Below are 26,366 nucleotides of genomic sequence, written 5' to 3'. Positions count from 1 at the left end.
TGGCTTTGTTGTTCTATTACATACCATGAAGCTGATGTGTAAGGTATTATTAAAAAAGTAAATACTGTTTTGTCAAGCTGGGAACACTTTAGGACTTAGGCAATTTTAGAGTCCATCCTTTCTGTGTGTGGCTTTTCCCAAGTCCCTGACACTTGTGACAGTGTTGGCCTCTCTTTCAAAGCTTGCTTCTCTTAATAAGGAATATTGTAGCAATTCAAATAAAAGTAATTAAACTCTTCTTTTAAACAGTTTTATTGATTTTTTAAACAATTTTATTGATTATAACTCACATACCACATGGTTCATCTATTTAAAGTGTACAATTAAATGGATTTTAGTATATCCATGGAGTTGTGCCATGATCGTCAAAAATTAATTAATTTTAGAACATTTAAGTCATCCCCCAAACAAACCAGGAAAACATTACCAGTCACCATTTATTGCATCCCCAGCCCTAGACAACCACTAATCTACATTCTGTCTCTATAGGTTTTCCTATCCTGGTCGTATCATAGAAATGGAATCATACAATGTGTCTGGTTTCTTTAACATAGTATAATGTTTTCAAGGTTTATCCATATTGTGGCATATATTAGAACTTCATTCTGGGTTCTTTTATCTGTTTGTTTTTCTTTTGCTACGGTTTTAGTTTTTTTCTAAATAATATTAATTTTGTGGAGATTCCACATTCATTCCCCCAGTGTATGTTTTTGTCTACTTAGTCAGATGACCATCTGAGGATGGTTCTCAGTCCTGTTCCATTGGTCTATGTCTCTGTTTTTGTCCCAGTACTATGCTATTTTTATGACGATAGCCCTGTGGCATACCTTGAAGTCTGGTAGATTGATGCCTCCCAGTTTCTTCCTTTTAAGGCTGCTTTGGCTATACAGGGTCTTTTCTGGTTCCATATGAAGTATAGAATTATTTTTTCTAGATCTATGAAAAATAATGTTGGTATTTTAATAGGGATTGCATTAAATCTGTAGATGAGTTTGGGTACATTAGACATTTTAACAATATTGATTTTGCCAATACATGAGCATGGTAGGGTTTTCCATCTGTTTATATGCTCTGCAATTTCTTTTCTCAGTGTTTCATAGTTCTCCCTATATAGATCTGTCACTTCCTTAGTTACACATATTTTCTACATATTTTATTTTCTATGATGTTACTGTGAAAGTTACTGTGTCTTTGATTTGATTCTCAGCTTGACTCTTGTTGGCATATATGAAAGCTACTTATTTGTTTGCACTGATTTTGTGGCCTGAGACTTTGCTGAATTTATCAATTTCAGGAGTCTTTTGGTTGAATCTTTGTGGTTTTCTACATATAATACCATATCATCAGCAAGGAGTGATAGTTGAACTTCTTCTTTCCCCATTTGGATACCCTAGGTTTCCTTCTCTTGTCTGATTAATTTGGCAAGGACTTCCAGCACTATGTTGAATAGAAGTGGTGATAGTCAGCAACTTTTTTCTGGTTCCAGTTCTAAGTGAAAATGCTTTCAATTTTCCCCTTTTCCGTGTGATGTTAGCTGTGGGTTTGTCATATATGGCTTTAATAATTTTGAGACATGTCCCATCTATGCCTATTTTGTTAAGAGTTGTTTTATGACAAAAATTTTCTTGTTAAGAGAGTTCTCACATGTTAAGAGTTCTTTTATGATATGAACTCTTATCATAAAAGAACTCTTAACAAATGCTGAATTTTGTCAAATGACTTGTAAACATCTATTGAGAGGATCATACAGTCTTTGATTTTGCTTTTATTTAAACAGTGAGTTACATTTATAGTTTTGCATATGTTGAATCATCCTTACATCTCTGAGATAAAGCCCACCTGGTTATGATGAATTATTATTATTATTTTTATATGCAGATGGATTTGGTTTGCTAAGATTTCATTGAGAATTTTTACATCTATATTCATAATGGATATAGGCCTGTGGTTTTCTTTTCTTGTTGTGTCCTTTCCTAGCTTTGGTATCCACATGATATTTTCTTCATAAAATGAGTTAGGGAGGATTCCATCCTTCTCTATGTTGTGGAATAATTTCTGCAGTATAGTTACCAGTTATTTGTAGGTTTGGTAATATTTGGGTGTGAATCTGTCTAATCCAGAAATGTTTTGTTGTTGTTGGGACATTTTCTTTTATTGCTGCTTCAATTTTAATAATTAATATTGTTCTGTGCACTAATTCTATTTCTTCCTGATTGAGTCTATGGAGGTATGTGTTTCTAAGAATTTTTTTCATTTCCTACACATTTTCAAGGTTTTGGGCATAGAGATTTTTATAGTTTTCAAAGATGATGTTTTGTATTTCCATAATATCAGTCGTGACTTCTCCTTTTTTGCATCTAATTGACCTTACTAAAGACCTTTACTTTCTGCTTGAAATCAATTTAGCAAGAGGCCTATCAATTTTGTTTATCTTTTCAAAGAATTTTTTATTAAGCTTTATAATATAGTTCTTTTGCTCTCATTTTTATTTAGTGCATCTCTGAACTTTGTTGTTTCTTTCCTTCCGCTGAGTTTAGATTGGTTTGCTCTTCCCTGTCCAGTTCCTTGAGATGAGTCATTGGATTTTTGATTTGTGATCTTTCTGTCTTTTGGATATGGGCATGTAAAGCTATGAGTTTTCCTTTCAGTACTGCTTTTGCTGTATTCCACAGAGTTTGATAACTTATGTCCCCTTTATCATTTAGTTCAAAGAATCTTTTGATTTCTATCTTAATTTTCTTGTTGACCAGTCTTTCAGCCATAGGTTATTTAATTTCCATGATTTTGTGTAGAGATGAGTGTTTCTGTTAGAATTAATTTCTAATTTTATTCCATGTGATCTGAGAAGATAGATGGCATAGTTTTTATTTTTTTTTTAATTTGTTGAAGTTTTTTGTGGTCTAGAAAGTGATTACTTTTAGAGAAAGTTCTAGGAGCTGAAAAGAAGAAAGAATGTATATTAAGTGTTATCTGAATGGAATATTTTGTAGATGTCTATTAGGCCCATTTGTTCTACAGTTCTCTTTAAGTCAGTTGTTTCTTTGCTTATTTTCTGTTTGGAGGATCTGTTTGTCTCTATCAGTGAGGTGTTGAAATCCCTGGCTAATAAGGTATTGCCATTTTTCATTTTGTTTAGATAAAGTAGGATTTTCATCATGTATCTTGGCACTCTTATGTTGGGTGTATAAATATTTTGTATTGTTAAGTCTTTATGTTTAATTTTTCCCTCTACCACTATTTAGTTACTGTCTTTGTCTTTCTTTACTACTGTTGATTTAGTTTATGTTATATGAGATAAGAATGACTACACAAGATTTCTTTTCGTTTCCATTTGCCTGAAATATTGTTTCCCATCCCTTCACCTTGAGTCTGCATAAGTCCTTGTGGGTTAGATCAGTTTCATGAAAATAGCATATACTTGGCTTATATTTCTTTATCCATTCAGCCAGGCTATATCTCTTCAGTGAGCAATTTAAACCATTCACATTTATTAAGAGAATTGACATTTGAGGTGGATTTCTGTTCATCCTGTTGGGTAGAACCTTACTGCTTTGTTTTACCTCTGGAGCCATTGTGAAATCTGGGTTCTGCACCTTAGCTTTTGGGTGATTTTATACTGGTGCATGTCTATTGTGTTGGTCAGTATATAATGGTGGTCTGAGTATTTCCTGCAGGGCAGGCCCTCATTTTGACACATTCCCTCAGTGATTGCTTATCTGGGAAAATTTTTATTTCTTTCTTATATATGAAGCTTAGTTTTTCAGGATACAGAATTCTAGGCTGGCCATTATTCTGTTTTAGAAGACTGAGAATGGGGCCCCTGTACCTTATGGTTTGTAAGATTTCAGTTGAGAAGTGTGCAGTTAGTCTGATAGGTTTTCTTTTGCAGGTTACCTGCTGTTTTCAACTTACTCTCATAGGAGTTCCTCTTTCATGTTTGCTTTGACCAGCCTAATAACTATGTGACTTGGTGATTATCTTTTTACATTGAATCTCCCAGGAGTCCTGTGTGTTTCTTCTACCTGCATATCTAGATTTCTTGCTAAGCAAGGGATGTTTTCTTTGATCATTGCTTCAATTATATCATCCAACCCTTCTATATCTTCTTCTCTGCCCTCAAGGATGGCTATGATTCTTATGTTTGGCCTCTTTACATAATCCCACATTTATTGTCTGCTTTATTCATGATTCTTGTTACTGTGTTCTTTCTCTTTGACTGATTTTTTTTTAGTTCATAGGTGTTACCTTCAAGCTCCGAGATTCTTTCTTCTACATGATCTAGCCTATTCTTAAAGCTTTCCACCATGTTTTGTAATTTCTTGAATGCATTTTTCATTTCTAGAATTTCTTTGGTTTTTCCTTAATACTTTGATTACTTTAGAGAACTTTCATTCATTCATTGTTTTTGTGGTTTGTTTATGTTGAGTTTATATTTTCTCTTGAATTTCATTGAAATGTCTTACAGTCCATAATTGAAATTCTTCATCTGTTACTTTAACCATTTTGTTTAAATTGGTATCCATTGCTAAGGAGCTATTGATTTCTTTTGGGGGTGACAATTCACTCTGATTTTTTGTGTTTCCAGAGTTCTTTTGCTGATTCATTCTTTTGTGACCTCTTTGTTGAGAACTGGGGGTGCTAAGGATAGTTTATGGCTCTATCTCCGAATCCCCAAAGATCATTCTCTTACTGTGCCAGTCAGAGGAGCTCTGGTCCTGAATTGCCTTTGGAGTGTTTTAGCAGGTTTGATGAACCTCTTGTATTACCTCTGACTTTTGTCTTCACCTCTTCCCAATGGAGTGTAGTGAGTTTGGTCCCCTAGCTTAAGCTCCAAGCTGGCGGATTATACTTATGTGCACCAATCCTCCATTCCTTAATAGCTGGTTGTTCCCACTGTAATTGATTGTAGTTTGAGTGGAGGATCCAGTTACTGAGATAATCTATTGTGGTCATGGTATATTCTGGTCCCCAAGGTGAGGTAAATGAATGCCCCAATCTTTGGAAAAGGCCTTGTAACTTCCAGGGGTCACTTGGACCCTGCTGCCTCCTGAGGTGGGAGGAGGAACAAGATACATCATGGTTGGGGTGTGAGAGCTTGAGTGTGTGAGTCTCTATGGTGCTCAGAGTTTGCTTATTTGGCATCTAGGAGGAGGCACTGATATGGAGTTCAAGGCTATTTCTCCAAACTTGTAGGAATGCTCCTGATGGCAGGGCTTACTCATGTGATTTCTGAGGCCCATAGCCAGGATTTTTCCATTCTTGTCCACAAGCCCAGGCACTTTCCCCTTTGTCCACTTGTGTTTCCTCTCTGCCCAAGATGGGCTCTTAAAGCTTCCCCACAGTTCATATGTCTGGCCTGCTTGCATGTATCTCCATGATGCTGGTGGATAGGGGGATATTCTATGGTGCAGCCCTTTTCTGCCATCAGACCCCAAGAGGCAGGTGGGCCTCCCTCTTCCCAGAAGTCTCCACCAGGGGGGAAGCTCCCGCCAGGGGAATAGCGGCAGCTCAAGGAACTCTTGGATCAAGCTGCACTCCCTATTAAGTGTGATGGTGGGGGCAGCTGTTCCAATTCAGCCTGTGGTACCTGAGGCGTTAGGTTGCCATGGGAACCAGTACTTATGCAAAGTAAGTCTCAATGCCTCAGTCTGCTCCAATATGGTGGTTCTATGGGGTGCACTTACAGCCCCCTGCTTTCCTGTGCTTCTCCACACCCTCCCTATGGGCATTGGCTCTCTCTTGCCACCCAACCCTGGAACCGGGATCTCTCCCCTATATCTCCCACCCTGTCATATTCACTATCAGTAGGTAAATAGGCCAAATGCCTGTGAGCCTGATGATCACAGATTGTAGCTGTCCTGCCAGCTTGGGGTGGGAACCCACATCTGATGCTCAAAATGTGTCACTCAGCACAAAGAATTCTAGCAGCTGCCATTGTGGGAGGAAGGAGCTGCATTCTTTCTGCACCACTCTCGTGTTTGGGGGGTACTGGTCAGCCTTCCTCTTGGAGCCTGGGCTGTGGCTATGCTGTGCTAGGCAAGCTTGGCTGGGAATGCATCTGCATTGCAGGAGCCATGTCACTCAGTGCAAAGCACTTTGGAAATTGCTACAGGGTGGGTGTGCCCACGTGGCTGAGAGCTAAGAGTGGCTTGAACCAAAATTACTTTCTGGGATGCCAGGAGTAAAAGAGGTGCAGAAGAGGAGGCATCCAGATGCAGGGATCCCAGCTCTCTGGTCCCTTGTTATATACCACCTACCCAGATGACAATCCTATATCCCCTTCCTGGCCCGTGGTTCCTGGGTGGAGTAGTGAGAAAAAACCCTTATACTTTCCCTGGGGTCCAGAGCTAACTGGATTTGGTTCATGCCAAAATTTTCTCCCTTCTATCCTCTTCTCACTCAGCTGCTTAGTTCCTCCTGGTTATATAACTGAACTCCACTGAGGTTTGTCCCTGTGGTCCACTTCCTAGCAATAATCACTCTCTGCTCTCCTCAGTCCAAGCCTTAACTCTTCTGCCAGGATAGTCCTACAAGCTGTGTTCCTAGTCAGCCATCTTGGCTTGTCTACTATAGGTGTACCATTTTTAATCTTTTTACTGTATTTTTACTATATCTTTTTTTGTTTGTTTGTTTGGATGCACACTTACCATTGTGTTATAATTGTCCACACTGTCCAGTAAAGTAGCATGCTGTGTGGCTTATAGCCTAATGTATAGGTATATAGCAGGCTATACCATCAAGGTATGTGTAAGTACACTATACAATGTGCGCCCAATGATGAAAATGTAACACATTTCTCAGGATATTTCTCCACCATTAAGTAATGCATAACTGTATATGATTTGAAAATATTTTCTACTATTTTGTGAGTTGTTTTTATACTTTATTGATAGTGCTCTTTGAAGCAGAAATATTTTAATTTTAATTTTGATGAAGTCCAATTTATCTATTTATTCTTTTACTTCTATTTTTACTGTCATATCTAAGTAGTAATTGACTGATCCAAAGTTCCAAAATTTTACTGCTGTGTTTCCTTCTAAGTTATAGTTTTACCTGTTATACTTAGGTCTTTGATCCATTTTGAGTTAATTTTTATACATGGAGTGAGAATGATATCTGACTTCATTCTTTTGTATGTGGATGTCCACTTGTCCCAGGATGATTTGTTGAAAAGATAATTCTTTTCTGATTGAATTGTCTTGGCATTTTTTTTATTGAATATTACTTTATCAAAATCATGTGGGCTTTTTTCTTGCTTTTCAATTCTATTATGTTGATCTATATGACCACCCTTATGCAAATGCCACATTGTCTTGATTACTGTATTTTTGTATTAAGTTTTGAAACAGGAAAGTGTGAATCCTTCAAACTTGTTATTATTCAAAATTTTTTTGGCTATTCTGGGTTCCTTTTATTTCCATATGACTTTTAGGATGAGCCAGTCAATTCTTCATACCAGCCATACAGTATTTTGATAAGGATTACAATGAATCTGTAGATAAATTTGGGAAATATTGGCATCTTAACAAAATTAAATCTTCTAATCTATGAACACAGGATGTTTTTCCATTTATTTAGGCCTTATTTAATCCCTTTCAACAATGTTTATGGTTTTCAGTGTACTACTCTTACACTTTTCTGTTAAATTTATTCCCTCATATTCTATTCTTTTTTATGAAATTATAAACAGAATTTTTAATTTTGTTTTCAAATTGTTCATTGTTAGTGTATAAAATGCAATTGATTTTTTGAAAATATTTACTTTGTATGCAGAAATGAAGTTAATTCATTTATTCATTCTAATTGTTTTTTAGTGGGTTGCTTAGGCCTTTTTTTTGGCTTCCTTATTATTATTATTATTTTGTATTTTAGCATATTATGGGGGTACAAGTGTTAAGGTTACTTATATTGCCCATGCCCCCCTCCCCCATCGAATAAGAGCTTAAAGCATGTCCATCCCCCAAATGTTGCACATCCTACTCATTGTGGTTGTATACACCCATCCCCTTCTCCCCCCTCCTACCCTCCCGACACCAGATAAATGTTACTCCTATATGTCCACTTAGGTGTTGATCCATTAATACCAATTTGCTGGTGAGTACATGTGGTGCTGGTTTTTCCATTCTTGAGATACTTCACTTAGTAGAATGGGCTCCAGCTGTATCCAGGAATATACAAGAGGTGCAATATCACCGTTGATTCTTTTTTTTTTTTTTTGAGACAGAGTCTCGCTTTCTTGCCTAGGCTAGAGTGAGTGCCGTGGCGTCAGCCTAGCTCACAGCAACCTCAGACTCCTGGGCTCAAGCGATCCTCCTGCCTCAGCCTCCCGAGTAGCTGGGACTACAGGCACGAGCCACCATGCCCGGCTGATTTTTATATTATATATATTAGTTGGCCAATTAAATTCTTTCTATTTTTATGGTAGAGACGGGGTCTCGCTCAGGCTGGTTTTGAACTCCTGACCTTGAGCAATCCGCCCACCTCGGCCTCCCAGAGTGCTAGGATTACAGGCGTGAGCCACCTCGCCCGGCCTCACCGTTGATTCTTAAAGCTGAGTAGTACTCCATGGTATACATATACCACATTTTATTAATCCACTCATGAATTTATGGGCACTTGGGTTGTTTCCATAGCTTTGCAATTGTGAATTGTGTTGCTATAAACATTTGAGTGTATGTGTCTTTTTCATAAAGTGACTTTTGATCTTTTGGGTAGATGCCCAGTAGTGGAATTGCTGGATCAAATGGTAGATCTACTTGTATTGCTTTGAGGTATCTCCATATTGCTTTCCACAGAGGTTGAACTAGTTTGCAGTCCTACCAGCAGTGTAGGAGTGTTCCTCTCTCTCTGCATCCATGCCAGCATTTGTTGTTTGGGGACTTTTTGATAAAGGCCATTCTCACTGGAGATAAGTGATATCTCATTGTGGTTTTGATTTGCATTTCCCTGATGATTAGAGATGTTGAACATTTTTTCATATGTTTGTTGGCCATTATTCTGTCTTCTTTTGAGAAGTTTCTGTTCATGTCCTTTGCTCATTTTTTGATAGGGTTGTTTGATTTTTTCTTGCTGATTTTCCTGAGTTCTAAATGGATTCTAGTTATCAGCCCTTTATCAGATATATAGCTTGCAAACATTTTCTCCCATTCTGTGGGTTCTCTGTTTGCTCTCTTGACGATTTCTTTGGCTGTGCAGAAGCTTTTTAATTTCATTAGGTCCCATTTGTTTATTTTTGTTGCTGTTGTGATTGCCTTTGGGGTCTTCTTCATAAATTCTTTGCCTAGGCCAATGTCTAGAAGAGTATTTCCAACATTTTCCTCTAGAATTCTAATAGTTTCACACCTAAGGTTCAAGTCTGTTACCCAGTGTGAGAGGTGAAAGGTGTGGGTCTTGTTTCAGTCTTCTACATGTGGCTATCCAGTTTTCCCAGCACCATTTATTGAATAAGGATTCTTTTTCCCAGTGTATGTTTTTGTCTGTTTTGTTGAAGATTAGTTGGCTATATGAGGGTGGTTTTATATCTGGGTTCTCTGTTCTGTTCCACTGGTCAATGTCCCTGTTCTTGTGCCAGTTAAAAGCTGTTTTAATGACTACAGCCTTGTAGTATAGTTTGAAGTCTGGTAAATTGATACCTCCTATTTTGTTTTTATTGCCTAGGATTGATTTTGCTATTTGGGGTCTTCTCTGGTTCCATACAAAGCATAAAATTATTTTTCCTATATCTGAAGAATGATGATGGTATTTTGATAGGGATTGCGTTGACTCTGTAGGTCACTTTGGGTAGTATAGTTATTTTAACAATGTTGATTCTGCCAACCCATGAACATGGTATATTCTTCCATCTGTTTACATCCTCTGCTATTTCCTTCTTCAGTGTTTCATAGTTCTCCCTGTAGAGGTCTTTTACCTCCTTAGTTAAATATATTCCAAGGTACTTTATTTTCTTTGTTACTATTTTGTTTTTTTTGTTGTTGTTTTTGTTTTTTTTTGAGACAGAGTCTCGCTTTGTTGTCCAGGCTAGAGTGAGTGCCGTGGCGTCAGCCTAGCTCACAGCAACCTCAAACTCCTGGGCTCGAGCGATCCTTCTGCCTCAGCCTCCCCAGTAGCTGGGACTACAGGCATGTGCCACCATGCCCGGCTAATTTTTTATATATATATCAGTTGGCCATTTAATTTCTTTCTATTTATAGTAGAGATGGGGTCTCGCTCTTGCTCAGGCTGGTTTTGAACTCCTGACCTTGAGCAATCCGCCCGCCTCGGCCTCCCAGAGAGCTAGGATTACAGGCGTGAGCCACCGGGCGCGGCCCCTTTGTTACTATTTTGAAGGGAATTGAGTCTTTCATTTGGTTCTCACTTCGACTGTTATTGGCATATAGTCATGGAAACTAAACAACCTTCTGCTGAATGATCACTTCATAAACGAGGAAATCAAGATGGAAATCAAAAGATTCTTTGAACTAAATGACAAAGGCGACACAAGTTACCAAAATCTGTGGGGCACAGCTAAAGCAGTTCTGAGAGGAAAGTTTATTTCCATAAATGCCTATAACCAAAAGTCGAAAAGATCACAAATAGACAACCTAATGAATCGTCTCAAAGAGCTGGAAAAAGAAGAACAGACCAACCCCAAACCCAGCAGAAGAAGTGAAATCATTAAGATCAAATCAGAACTAAATGAAATTGACAACAAGAAAACTATACAGAATATTAATAAAACAAAAAGTTGGTTCTTTGAAAAAATAAACAAAATTGATACACCATTGGCTAGACTAACGAAAAGTAGAAAAGAAAAATCTCTAATAAGCTCCATCAGAAACAATAAAGGAGAAATTACAACTGATGCCACAGAGATACAAGATATAGTATATGAATACTACAAAAACCTCTATGCACAAAAACTGGAAAATGTGGAGGAAGTGGACAATTTCTTAGAAATACACAGCCTCCCTAGGCTCAACCAGGAAGAAATAGAATTCCTGAACAGACCAATATCAAGTACTGAAATTGAAACAGCAATAAAAAAACCTTCCTAAAAAGAAAACTCCTAGACCAGATGGCTTAGGTCTTTCTATATAGAGCATCATGCCATCTTCAAAGAGAGATCACTTTACATCTTGCTTCCAATCTGATGGCTTTTATTTACTTTTCTTGCCTAATTACTGTGGCTAGAAGCTCCACTACAATATTGAATACAATGGCAAGACCAGAAATTATTGTTTTCTTCCAGATCTTAGGTAAGAATGTCTAATCTTTCACCATTAAATAATGTGAGGTGACATAAGATCATAAAAATGGGCTACACATGTACTCGCCATCAAATTGGTACTGACTGATTAACACTATGGTGCTCAAAGGGTGGTGGTGTTCACCAGGGATTTGGGAGTTGGGGGGGTAGACCCACATCTGAGGGATGTAGTGAGCATTGTGGAGGGGAAGGGCATACCTCTAACCCCTGCTAGGGAGAGACAAAGTTATAGAATGTAACCAAAATGTTCATACTTTCATATTTTCTTGAAATAAAATAACAAAAAATATAATGTGATAACTATAAGGTGATCAAATGGCTTTATTAGGTTGAGTAAGTTCTCTTCTATTCCTAGTTTATTGAGTGATGTTTGTGTTTTCTGGGTTTTAGTTATAAAAGTTATTGGAATCTTTCACGTGGTTTTTATATATCTCTTTATATTATCATGTTGTTTGTGTTCATTATTCTGTTTATATGGCATATTACATCAGCTGATGATTGGATGTTAAGCTAACCTTGCATCCCTGGGAAAAGTCTCATTTGGTCATGATATATGATCCCTTTTAATATGTAGGTAGATTTGGTTTTGCAGGGGTTAAGCATATGCCACCCAAAATATGCTACTTTTCAGATTGACTATTTTGAGATAAAGACAGCTTGGAAAACAGCAGGTGCAAAAAGTTCACTCTGACCTTCCTTCTGTTTCTTAAAAGTAAGATATAAAATTCCCAAGTGAAAGAAGCCCTCCTATACTAGAAGTAAAGTAACATACTTATCCTCAAGGACAGTAAGTTGAGTTTAAGAGAATTCTATACAGACCTTACTAAAATAATTCATCTTCTTTTAATCTCACTACCTAATTTTGCTATTTCTTCACAATTTATTACTTTGTCCAATTCAATATATAAATGCTCAATCATGTGTCTTTGGATCTTTATTTTTTTATGAAGGCCCCATGCCATTAAATAAATGTCTATATTGTTCTCCCGTCCATCAATCTTATGTCAATTTAATTCTCAGAACCAGCTGAAAAATCCTGAAAGGTTAGAGGTAAAAATTTTCCTCCCCTAATTTCATCTGTGTACCATCTTAATGGAAGAAGAGCTGAAACCTGGGGCTTCTACCTCAAGAAACAACAACCAAGGAAATAAATGTTAAAAATGTTTTTCTCTTGGTTACAAACATGAAGCAAGGGTGTCTTAGAAGATAGAAGTAAGGTCAGAGTGAGTTTAGATAGGCCTGTGGGGATTACTAAGGAAAACAAATAGATTAAGAGAAGAAAAAAAAAAAACAAAACTAAAATAAACCATTTGATGAGAAAAATCAAATAGGTTTAGTTCTATTAAGTAAACCATATGAAATTGTTGACATTTGACTTTTTGACCTACAATACAACGATTTCATTTAGTTTGACTTATAAATTCTTGCCAAAACTCCAAAAATAAAAGGGACTGATTCTTTTTATAACTGATCAGTAGCTAAAAATAGAACAGATAAGATTGTTCTTCAGAGAGTGATTCAACTTTTTATCTTGCTCCCTCGCCCTTATTTAACCCCAAGGATAATAATCTTAACATAATCTAATTAGAAAATACAAAAGTTTTACTGCAAATGGAATTTTCTTATTTTAATTTCTTTGATGAAGATTTTTGAATTCACTTGAACTTTCCCAGTTATGATAATCTTTGTTCTGATTGCTATTGCCATGAGGACTATCATTGTTAGTAGTAGTGTAAGTAGTTATTGTCATTGTTCTCATTGCTGTCAGTGTCATCATTGTCATAATAGTAACATTTTTGCTTTTGTCAAGGTGGGCATCAGACAGAAATGAGATTAAAATGTAGTGTGAGATTTATCTTCGCTATGCTTGCTAAGTTGCTATCTGCATTATATGCAATGACTTTGACCTCTCAGTTTCTTTAACTGAAAAGTGTGGCTTGTGCCAATTTTACAAGGTTACCAGAAAGGTTAATGTTTTCAATTTTTAAAGCTTCATTGCCTAGAGGTTTAGGAAAGGGAAAAGTATTATTCTGTGTTGTTTAGTACCTTCTGTCACAAGGCTAAGCTATGAATTTAGAATCTGATTAAAACATATCATTTTTCTCTTTACCTGTCAATTGCCCTCTTATTGAATAAATAAACTGAATACTGAACTCAGCATTTACTTAAAAATTCCATCAGATTCAGCCTCTTTTCACTGACTGTTCCAAATTCATTTGTTTAAAAAATACATTTTAGTGTGTCTGGACTGCAAAATACTGAATAAAATTACCATGAAAAATAACTACTGTCTGCATTAGATTGATGAAGTAATTGAATGATTGCAGTGAGCTTGAAATGTCTTCTGATGAGCATATACTTATGGTAATCATAAAAAGAAAATTTGAAAAAGAATTTGTAGCTGAACTTAAAATTTAATTAAAAAAATAGAAATGGAATAAACTTATAGAAGGAGTGACAGGTTGGCTTACTCTCTAGGTAACTTAAAAAGAATGTTTAACTGAACACAAGCCAGTTTCATTTTACACCTAATTTTTTTTTTTTTTTTGAGTTGAAAGTATTGTTGGTTCTTTGAAGATTCTGAAGTTTTCAAAAGTACTTGTGAGTCTCCTTAGGTATTAAAACCAGATTTTTTTTCTATAAAATTGAAACTTGTGAAGTTCATTTTAATATTTATTTTTCACCTAAGTTTCCAAATATCTGAGGATGTTTAAAGAAATTATGGTATAGTCATATAACTAAATACAAGTATTAAAAATAAAAACATTTACAAGTATTAAAAATAAAAACATTACAGTTTTCTTAGACAAATATCATTATAGAATAAATAGGAAAAGAAAATTTCCTATATAATAATCCGGATTCTGTTATTGAATATATATGCTGGAAAATATTTACCTATCTATAACTGGGAGAAACATAATCATCTGTTAAATGTGTTCATCAGTGTGGGTACTAGAAAGGCAGGTAGCTGAATTTATATGTTTTATTTTTCTGTAGTTTTATACTAAACAATTAAAGTTAAAAATACTTAAAATTAATAAATTACATATGGAAATATGTAATTTATAAAATTATTAACCTATGAGAATCTATAATCTTCTACACCCAACTCCTATAGAATTACACTAGAAGAAGGGAGGTAGTTTAATTCTAATGAGAAAAGCAGTAAGCATGGAAGATAGAATCCATTCCTTCCAAAACCGAGCAGCTGGGAGCTTCATAGGTTAGGATTATTGTTGCTATGAGTGCATAGTGTGCATACCATTATTTAGGAGTCCTGGTAGAGACAAAAGCCATAAAGGAAATGAAATTGTCTGAGAAAAATCCGCAATGGCGTGAATTCAAAGGTTTTTGTGGTTTGTGGAGTGAGACTCTCCAGAGAGTTCAGGGAACCTAAAGAATCAAGGAAAAAAATAATAAAGAACTTGTAAAATGTGGATTATGTCTTTTGATCCCATTTTAGTGTTCTTCAAAAATGAAAGCAAAGGATTTTAGTGATTTTAATATTACTTTGAAGACTGATCTATGTTTTTGTAAATTTGACCGTGCTCTCCTCGATCTCCAAATTCCATAGATGAAGAGATGGCTGTAGGTGTATGCATACATATCTCTGTATTCCACAGTCACAAAGTTCATTTTTAAACTATGTAGTTAGTGAAGCTATCTTATCTTGCAAAGACTTTCCCTAAGCCAAGCAGTCCATCAACTTCTTCATTTAAAAGCTATCACAGTCATTTCCTAGTTCCCTACCTCACTCCTAGTATCATGTTGATCCTAATATATGGTAACCCCCTACTTCTCTGGTAGCAAAACAATAGAGGACATCTCAGAAAAAGGGACTTAAGGAAGCATGCTTCTAACCCAAAGGAAAGGTGGTAAGTTTTGGTAGGAAAAATGAATCCAAAACACAATCTAGGATGAAGAGAAAACATATTCACAATTGTCATGCAATGAAAATACATGTTAAATGAGGACTTTATAATACCATGTGAAAAACACAATTATATGTTCTAGAGTATTTAACAATATATAAGACATGGTTGCCAAGGATTTAAAGAACCATTTGGGAGAGCAAACATATAATCTCAAAAAATAAGAGTATGGTACACTATGTACTTTTTTTCTGAATAAGAGACATGATATAGTAGGTGCTAGAAGATTGTAATGATCAACCAAATTTGTGAAACACTAATGTAGGTGATGAAGAACTAGCAGAGCACTTTAAACAAAGGAGTAACATGTTCAAATGTACATATTAGCAAGATAAAGTACAATGATCATTTGTAGGATAGTGTGGAAAGTAGTAAAATTTGGATGATTCTCTCTACCCAAACTATATGATAGATAGTCTCATATTTTGAAACACTCCAGCATCCATTAATATGCATTAAACACAGTTGGCTTAGGGGGAAAAAATAACTTTAGTTTTAATGTTCTTCTGCCAATTTTGGTGAGTTATCTTTGCAACTGCATCTATAATATAGGATGGGCAATCTCAGCCATCACTAAAATACCTTTCTGGCTTCAAATTCTCTGAAATAACAAAATAAATGGTTATGTGAACTGCTAAACATATGTTTTCATAGAACACCTACCTCTTAGTTTATGAGGAAAAAAACAATTGCCTTTGTTTCTGCTTAGATATACACTAAACATATATTCAAAAACCTGGTGATTACTTTTGGTTTTTGTCTCATTTTTTTGTGGTCCATAATAATGTCACATAGTATGTAACGAATACAGAGGAAAAGGAATGATAAGAATTTTGAGATAATAGTTCCCATCTAAAGATGCTCAATACCTTAGTTGCCATAAAAGTTAATGAGGATGTTGAGTTACTTTGAGGTTCAACCCCCATAGGACATTCTCAGTTCTGCTAAAAAATAAAAGCTATGCATGATAATGAGCATCTCTGAGGGAGATAAAACACTGATGATGGTATAAGTTGCATGGCTCAATTATGTGCAGAATAAAGATTAACCTTGCATCCTGTATACTTTCCTAATTGGATAACAGTGCAATCCTGTGTACTACAAATAGTATAGAGTACTCATTAAGGCAGAGAGAAAAACAAAAGTATCTTGTCTTAGTTATAACTCAAATATTGTGAACCGAGAAATAAGAAGAGGCACGTCTAATACAAATTGCTTTACATATTTTTTCATAAAGATTTCTCTCATCTGGAGAAGCTGTTGGAACTGAAGTGAGTTTAATTAGTTCAATGTATCAGGCTAAATTATAAATAGGGATAAAACTGCAGGGGGCAGGGAAGAAACAAGTGTCTTTCTTAATTTAATCATAGGAGTCTATGTAAGGCACTGTATTAAAATGCAGGAACAAAGGTAATCCTTATCTTTTCCCCAGAAACCTAGAAGTCTATCTATACATGAAATCGCTGGTGAAAGGGCCACCCATTTTCTTTCAAATATGTTTTTCTGTCTGATCTCATTTGCTGCCATCAACTTTTCTGACAATAATAGCCTTTCCAGTCAAATGGTTTTTAAGAGGAACCCCTTTCTCATATATTTTATGACTATAAGAGAACAATGGATACATGAGAACTGGAATAATAAACCATCACTATTTATACATCCTAGAAAATTCTTAGCCATTGTCTGGAAAGAGAAACTAAACATAGAAAGGAATGGGGGAAAAAAGAAATTTAAAAAGGGGAGGGGAAGGAAGGAAAGAAAAGGGGACAGAAGAGGAAGGGAAAAGAAGGAAGAAAGAAACTATGATCCACTAAGAAGGGATGGTAAGTGTTGGATCTAGACTAGACACATGACCAAAAGATAAATATTTCAAAGTTTTGAGCAAGTGTATAGGTCTTAAAATTAAGTCTTCCCAGAAGAAATCTTAGGATAATTGCAAGAGTTTATGCTCTACTGTGATTTACCAAAGGATCTTTTCTCAGTGGAAATAGACTCTTTTTAGCATGCAGGAGCTCCTAAGAAACACAGCCTTTTCTCATTGATACATCTATTCATTTTTCAAAGGTTGATACGATAGAGTTGAGAATCTTACGTGTTTGTCCTTTATCTTTGGTAAATCCAACTCCTACACATACATAAACTGTTAGTCATACCCTAATTACGGGCCACATGGTATAGCTAAGTGTCTCTAGATCCAGATCTGTCCTGTTATTTTTTTCCAGGGTGAGAAGTTTCAAGAAATAAAGAGGTATGTTCTCACTTATTTTTAAGTTTCTTACCAAAATTTTATTAGACTTTTGTCATTCAGTTTTCCTAGTGTAGAATAAGCATTGCCTCAACAAGTTCCCCTGTCTCTAGTAAAAGCAAAACTAATTTTGTTGGCTTATTATTCTCCAAAAGTCTGAAAATTATTTATGACAAAATATTATTTGGCACTATTAAAGTCATAGTATGTATAGAAAGGCCATGACTATTCTGGGTGAAGTTGTACCTTCACCACAACATAGATTTTATGATGACTATTGATTAATTTTAGAAGTAGGTTTATACCAATTCCTATAATCTATTGTGTAGGAGTTCGAAGAGATTTCATACAATACTAAGTACCTTCAGAATTATTTCCATATCCCTGAAACAGCATAGTAGAGTGTGAAATCCTGAACCGAACATCACGATTACAGTTACTCTCTCACTGAAAAATGATCATTTCTCCGTCTTATCCAAATGTACTACTAGCTTTCTTCCTAACCCACTCTTCTGCATAATTTGCCTCCTTTCCGTCCACTTCATTCTTGGGCCAGACCATAAGGGAGAAGTGGACTTTACATAAACAATTGATTTTCTTTGTTCATAGGACTGTAATCATTTTTCCACTTTGACATTAACTCCTAGAAAACTCAAAGCTGAACTTGTGAACCTCTTCTAACAAAGTTTATAGAGCCTGGAAGATTTGCCTCCTGACCCTTGAACTAATCTTAGGTGAGTTCTCATCATTTTCCCATATTATTATTTGTCTTCCCCTTTTAAACTATTCCATGTTAGATAGATAGATAGATAGATAGATAGATAGATAGATAGATAGATAGATAGATGATAGATAGATGATAGATAGACAGAGATAGATAGATAGATAGATAGATAGACTCCTAATTTCCTTCTGTGCAAGGGGCTAATATAATATAAATGCATTTAGATGTAGGTTACAAAAAATCTATTATATTCCCTTATTCAAATATTATTGGATATTTTTCACATAAAAGGAGTCCAGAGGTAGATAGTACTGTGTAGAATTGTGGATCCAGTGCTTCATTGAGAACCCAGTCTTTCTACTTAGTGTATGGTTTCTGTCTTCAAACATGCAAGATGGCTGCTATTCCACCAGAAGGCAAGAAGCAGGGGAAAGACAAAAGGTACACATTGACGTACTCTATTTTTTAAAATCATTAGTTTATCCATAATGCTTCTGTTTTCACCTTATTTGCAGACTTTGTTTGCATGGTGGCCATGATTTCCAAGGCATTAAGGAAATGCAATTTTTTCTGGACAATGTGTGACTGTGAAAGAATTTAGTATTTCATTAGTTATAGAAAATGGGGAGAATGGATACTGGGGAGGCAACTAGCACTGTCTATTTCTCATAGGTATAACAAAACAAAAAAATTAACATTTATGTATACACACAAGCACACATAAATATGGATTTAATTGTTGAATTCTTGCTTTTCTCCCTTTTCTTCTCATGGATAATCCCACAACTGTGATTACAAGTACTTCTTCCCCCAAGAAAAACTAACACATTTTAAATATGTATGTAGTACTCAGTTTGCACTTTTGAAAGAATAAACTAAACAAAAGGAAAAGTCAGTTTCATTTTATCAAGTCAACATTTGTCTGGCACTTATTAGACGTAAAACAGCATGCCAGTGATGACTGAGAATTATGGCACTAAATAAATAACATGCATGCAATTTAAGGATATATAATCTGGGAAGGGCATCAGACCCAAAGTATTTATATTATCTGTGATCTTTATAGAATTCTAACTTCTAAGGTAGTGATTCTTAAATTTAGTTAATTTAGTATCTTTTCTAAAAATATTTCTATTTTTTATTTTTCAATGTTTATGGATACATAATGATTGTACATATTATGGGGTACATGTGATACTTTGCTACAAACATACAATGTTTGTATGATCAAATCATAGTAAATGGAATATCCATCACCTTAAACATTTATCATTTTTTTGTGTCAGCAACAATCTAGTTACATTCTCCTAGTTATTTTTAAATATGCAATAAATTATTAACTATAGTTGCCCTATTTTGCTACTGAATACTAGATCTTTTTCCTGCTATCTAACATTATTTTTGTACCCATTAACCAGCCCATTTTTATCCACTCTCCCCACTATTGTTCACAGCCTCTGGTGAACATCATTTTACTCTTATCTTTATGAGATCAATGTTGTTAGTCCCCACGTATGAGTGAGAGCATGTGACACTTGTCTTTCTCTGTCTGGCTTATTTAACTTAACATAATATCCTCCAGTTCCAAATATGCTGTTGCAAATGGCAGGATTTCATTCTTTCAATGATTGAATAAAATTCCATTTTAGATTTGTATCGTATTTTATGTATCCATTCATCTGTTGATGGACATTCAGGTTGATTCCTACCTTGGCTATTGTGAATAGTGTTGCAATAAACATGAGACATCCAGTTTTCCTAGCACCATTTATTACAGAGATTGTCCTTTCTGCTATGTATGTTTTTTGTGCCTTTATCAGAAATGAACTGAATGTAAATGTACATGGATTTATTTCTGGGTAGTTTATCTAATGCATTAAGGGATGTCTCAAAAAAAAAGTTTCAAATGCATATAGGCTGCTGTAACCCTCAGAAGATTGCAAATGACGGCCTTAAAAATAATATAAACACTGTGTTTCTCAGAAAATTATAAAAATCCAAACCAAAGGAAGTTATAAATTTTTCCACCTACCTACTCCCCTCTTCACATATACCTTTTCTCTTCTCTGAGTGAATTCAGGGATGTGAATGCATCATTCCTACATACACATCAGCCAACATCACTTTGAGTAAATATGTAGGAGATGTGGTACCCTTAAGGCACTGATGAGAAAGGTATCTTAGTAGTTCTGGTTACTATGATACGCATTAAAGTGTGTTAGTCCAACGCCATTTTTTTAAAAAATAGACCTATTTTTCCCTCCTATTGGATTCCAACAACTATTTATTTTGATACTTTTGTATTGTAATCATTTTTATAGCTTTCTCAAATTCATTTCCTAATGATTCAAGAAAGAGTAAGATAGAGAAAGAGAGAAAGTGGACAAAAGAGAAAAAGAAAGTCATGGAGCATAAAAGATTCTGTTAGTTTTAACCTCTTCCAAAGCCACTAAGGGAAGTGTTCATCATTAGTATTATCCTATCTTCCTTGTAAGTACAGGAACCTCACCCTTACTATCAGGTAATAATGAATTTTTCAAACTGATATCCTTGTACTTTTAAGAGAGGCTACTGAATTTCCAAATGGGTCAGGGCAGGCAAATTCCCCAAGCATGAACATAAATATTACTCCCACATACCTAAAACATGGCTGATTCTCCTACCTGAAGAATGAAGATGCTGGAAATATTTGCATGCACAGCAAAAGAGTGGACAAAATAGATATCGGAAATAATTTACATAATCATTACATATCATATGTAGTTGGTAAAATAAACAACACATTTTTCTGGACTTTATTACCTAATTCATACCTACTGGTAATATTCTCTAGAAATACTTCACCTTCTACTTTAGGGAGGAGTCCATTATTTCAAACTGTGTATTGCCACCTTAATTTTTATTAAAAGCATGAAATTAATAGAAATAGGAACGATAATCTGAACACTAAACATCATAAGATGATACATCAAAAACATTTAAAAAGTAACTTTGAATCAACGATTGCAAAATTTACCAAACATTGGAATATTTTAATCAATGAGATTATTACCTTAAGAGGGTAAATGCATACATTATTGATTTTATGTTCTTTTATTGACCTCAAAGTGCTCCTTGGAATATAAAGTTCAGAACAGTTAACTTGAGCCCCAAGAATTTTTTGTCTCATTGTCTTGGATTCACTGCATTCACCTTTAGTTCTTTAAAAATATGATGGTGTGCTAACAAGGTCCTTCATAACCTGCCTATTTTAATTCACTGTTTTGACTTCCATAATTACTTTGTTTCTACAGTTAACAAGTGAGTATGCTGTTAAAATTGTAATACGAGCAATAACATTCAATTAACACTCACACTGTGAGCTAAAATTATACTTCACTAGTACCTAACTTCTGCCTTCTACTGTCTTGCTAAATGTTTGCTAACGTAACAGCTAACTTCTTCTTTACACTTTATAATATTCCTCAATTGAAAGGAAATTCATATCTATAAAAATACACATAGAATATTTTGGTGAGAATCATAGAATATAAGGCAAATTAATCGACTAGCTAACAGGTATTTGTTAAAACATCATTATCATATATGGTAGGTTATATAGGTAATTATATAAGGTAGGTCAATGGAAGGAGAGAGAAGTATAGAATAAGTTTTTCTATCCTTGAGAAACTGACAAACTAATAAGATAGATAATGGTGAACACATATTGAAACACTCAGGGAAGGAAAAGTATGGAAATGATATTTGTGAAAATTTTATCTATGTGTTTTATTGTTCAAGTTTTATAATTTTAGATTTTACCTTTAGGTTGATTATTCACTTCAAGTTAATTTTCACATTATGTGCAAATTATGTGTCGAGATGTATTTTTTTTATTTTGCATTTAGATTGCCAATTGTTTTAGTATCCTATGTGTAAAAGACTATCCTTTTTTCTTTGGATAATCTTTGTAACTTTGTCAAAAGTCAGTTTACCAGAGTAGTGTGGATTCTTCTGAACTTTACCCTGTTTCAACATTCCAGTACCACAGTGTCTTATTACTACAGCTTTATGGTGCATCTCAGAATCATATAGTGTGAGTCAAGAAGTTTGTTCTTATTTTTCATAATTGTTCTAGTTATTCTTACTCACAATATAGAAAAAAATCTTAAAATAGTCAACTATAAAGTAAGAGACTGCCAATCATAATCTCTCTCTCTCTACAATTTGATTCAGCAATCCCATTATTGGGCATCTACCCAAAGGGAAAAAAAAAGACATCCTATATAAAAGACATCTGCACTCGAATGTATATGGTATTGAGTCTTTGACTGGACTCTCAGCTTGGTTGTTACTGGTGTATAGGAATGCTACTGATTTGTTTATATTAATTTTGTACCCTGAGACTTTGCTGAATTTATCAATTCCAGGAGTCTCTTGGTGCAATCTTTGGAATTTTTAGATATAAGATCATATCATCAGCAAAAAGTCATAGTTCGACCTCCTCTTTTCCAATTTGGATACCCTTATTTTCTTTCTCTTGCCTTATTGTTCTGGCTAGGTCTTCTAGCACTATGTTGAATAGAAGTGGTGACAATGGGTATTCGTGTGTTGTTCTAGATCTTATAGGGAATGCTTTCAGCTTTTCTCCATTTAGCATGATGTTGTCTGTGGGTTTGTCATATATGGCTTTTATATTAATAATTTTGAGATATATTCTTTCTATGCTTAGTTTGTTGATATTTTTATTATGAAACAGTGCCAAATTTTGTCAAATGCTTTTTCTATTGAGATGATCATATGATCTTTGTTTTTGCTTCTGTTTACATGGTGAATCACATTTATTCATTAATGTTTGTTGAACCATCTTTATATCCCTGGGATAAAGACCACTTAGTCATGGTGTATTATTTTTTTGATATACAGTTAAATTCCCTTTGCTAGTATTTTATTGAGGATCTTTGCATCTATATTTATAAGAGATATTTGTCTGTATTTTTCAATTTGGTTAACGGTGTTCAAGTTTCTCTATTTTTACTTATTTTTTTCTATCAATTATTAGAATAGTTTTGTTGAATCTCCAAATATAATTATATATTTGTCCCTCCATTTTGTTCTTCTTTGCCACATACACTTTGAAGCTCTTTTGTTGGGTGCATACATATTCAGAATTATTATGTCTTCTTCGAAAATTGACCTAATTATTATTATTATGAAATGGTCCTATTTTCCCTAGTAATATTCTTTGCTCTGAGACCTACTTTCTCTGATTTTAACATAATTACTTATCCAGCTTACTTTTGATTAGCTTTAGCATGATATATATTTTTTATTTCAGAATTTTGGGTCTTAAATTATCATTTTCAATATTAACTATCTTTGGTTATTTTAAATTTTTTTAGAGAGTCTATGTGTATAGAATTCTTTTTGCCTGACTTTTATATTTATCCTATTCTATTTAATTTATTTTTCCCTTTTCATACTTTTCTCTTTCTTTACATTAAATGTTTCAAATGTATCATCTTTCTTTCTATTTCTTATTAAAAATTTTATTGAGGTATCTTTTCACAATAAATTAAATGTACTCATTTTAACAATAGCGTTTTTAAAGTGTTGTTAAATGTATACCACCATGTTACCACAGCAAATGTCAAGAAATAAACATTTCTATCACTCCAAAATGTCCTCTCATGCCAACTTACAGTCTATAACCCCACTTTCACTTGTTTCCCAAGGTAACCATTGGTCTGCTTTCTGGCACTATATGTTAGATTTGCCTACTCTAGGATTTTGTATAAATGAAATAATATCAGATGTTCTTTTGTGTGTCTAGCTCTTTTTAGTAAGCATTATGGTTTTCAGAATCATTCATGTTTATATATATATATATATATGTATGTATTGGTAGTTGGTTTTTATGTTGTATAGTATTTAATTGTAATATTATGTTATACTTTTTTTATATATTTACTTTTTGATGAACATTTGGGTTGTTCCAAGTTTTGGCTTTTGAGAATATAGATGCTATAAGTATTTATAGCATGTATAAAATAGTATTTGCATGATACATGTTTTTGTTTCTCTTGTTTAAACAAATAGAAGATAATTGGTAATTCATATTATAAACGTGTAAAAAAATTACCAAAGTGTTTTCAAAAGCTTTCTTTTATCATTTTACATCCCTGTAAAATGTTCCCAAATGTTCTACATCCTCACCAACATTGTTTTCAGACATTTGTAGGGGCCAAGGGAAAAACTCCCTCTGAAGGTTCACTTAAAAGTCAACTCACAAGGCCAGGTGCGGTGGCTCATGCCTGTAATCCTAGCATTCTGGTAGGCCAAGGCAGGTGGATTGTTTGAGTTCAGGAGTTCAAGACCAGTCTGAGGAAGAGTGAGAACCCGTCTCTACTAAAAATAGAAAGAAATTAGCTGGACAACTAAAAATAAATAGAAAAAATTAGCCAGGCATGATGGCACATGCCTGTAGTCCCAGCTACTTAGGAGGCTAAGGCAGTAGGATTGCTTGAGTCTAGGAGTCTGAGGTTGCTGAAAACTAGGCTGACACCATGGCACTCACTCTAGCCCAGGCAACAAAGTGAGACTCTGACTCAAAAAAAAAAAAAAAAAGGCAACTCACTAAATGCAGATGAATGAGAAAAATGGCATACAAATTTATTAACATGTATATGACAGAGAATCACAGAGTTATTACCCCAAGCCCTAACAGGGTACAGAAGCTTATATACCCCGTCGAGGTTACAGAAAAAAAGAGAGGCTTGAATCTTTACAAAACCAGTTATGGGAAAAGAAAAAGAAGAGGTCTGGCTAGCATAGTTAATTTTGTTATATAAATGAAACCTTACAGGTAGCAACCCTAACAGAAAGTAGATGGTGAATATTTCCTTCGGACTTTTAAATGTATCAAACTCTCAGTTAATCTTTCCTTGATCCAGACAAGAGCAGGCCTCAGAGAATACCTGGCTGCATAAATGCAGATTCTCTACAGATGCAAATATCCCCAAACAGAAAACAACTCTGCAGGGTTACTTCTGTTTGCTGGCTCTCTGAGCAGCCATCTCAAAATATATCAAATTTTGAGATAAAATATTTTAATTTTTTTCACTTTTAATTTGAGCCTTTTTATGGAAATCTTGCTTTATGTTATTTTAATTTATATCCATTTGCATTTATCTGATGAAAAATGATGGTAAGACTATTTTATGTGCTTATCAAACATTTGTGGAACTTTTCTGAAAGATCTGTCAAAATCTTTTACTCATCTTTTGTTGCATTGTTTGCCTTTTTATTAAATTGTGGATGTTCTTTGTAAATCATGGGTAACAGCTCTTTGTTTAAAAGCTATTTCAAATATTTCTCCTGGTCTCTGACTTGCCTTTTCATTGTATTAAAAAGTATTTTAAAGATTAAATGTTCTTAAGTTTTATAATGTTTACTTAATCTAATTTTATGATTTTTTTATGTTTTATATAAGAAATCTATGCTTACCTTAAGGTTAGAAAGATTATATTCTATAATTATCTTTAGAAATTCTATAGTTTTAGCCTTTATGTTTAAGTTTATAATAATTTTGAACTAATTTCTATGTGTGCTGTGAAAAAATTACTGAGATTCATTTTTATACAAATGACTATTGTTCCCAAAGTATCTGTTCAAAAAATCAAAACTTTATACTAATTAAATTGCCCTAATTAAATTGCCCTAGCAACTATGCCAAATATGAATTAACCAGTATAGCCCTATTCAGTTCCAGCCCTAAGTAGGACTATATTGTGGCAACGATTCATTTTCAGCTTGTATTTACTTACTGAATCAACCAGTCCATGAAACAAATTTGGCTTTTTTCCTTCTCCTTTATCTGGAAAGAAATTCCCTCTCTAGTCACAGGTAAGAACTGAAGAACAGTATACTTGTGCTTTCTGACTTTGCCTGTGCCTAGTCTCAGGTGTACCTAATAACTTTGTGTCTCTCACAGAACCCAGTTCAGGAGGGGAATATTTGATTTAAATGGTCAACTTATGTTTTATGGTTAGACTTTTTAACTTTACCAGGGCCTGTACAATATTGGGACCTGTTTTTAAATGGTGTATATCTCTGCTACAGACAGTACATATTTGTCCATGACCCTATGAGTCTATGTTGTGATTTGATTATGTAGCTTGCTCTAAACCCACATAATATCTTTACTCACTACAGGTGTATCCATTGCTATGGTTCTCA

The sequence above is a fragment of the Microcebus murinus genome, chromosome 1 (genome assembly GCF_040939455.1).
Source record: "Microcebus murinus isolate Inina chromosome 1, M.murinus_Inina_mat1.0, whole genome shotgun sequence".
NCBI classification, from domain to species: Eukaryota; Metazoa; Chordata; class Mammalia; order Primates; family Cheirogaleidae; genus Microcebus; species Microcebus murinus.
Note: the sequence above shows the minus strand (reverse complement) of the source record.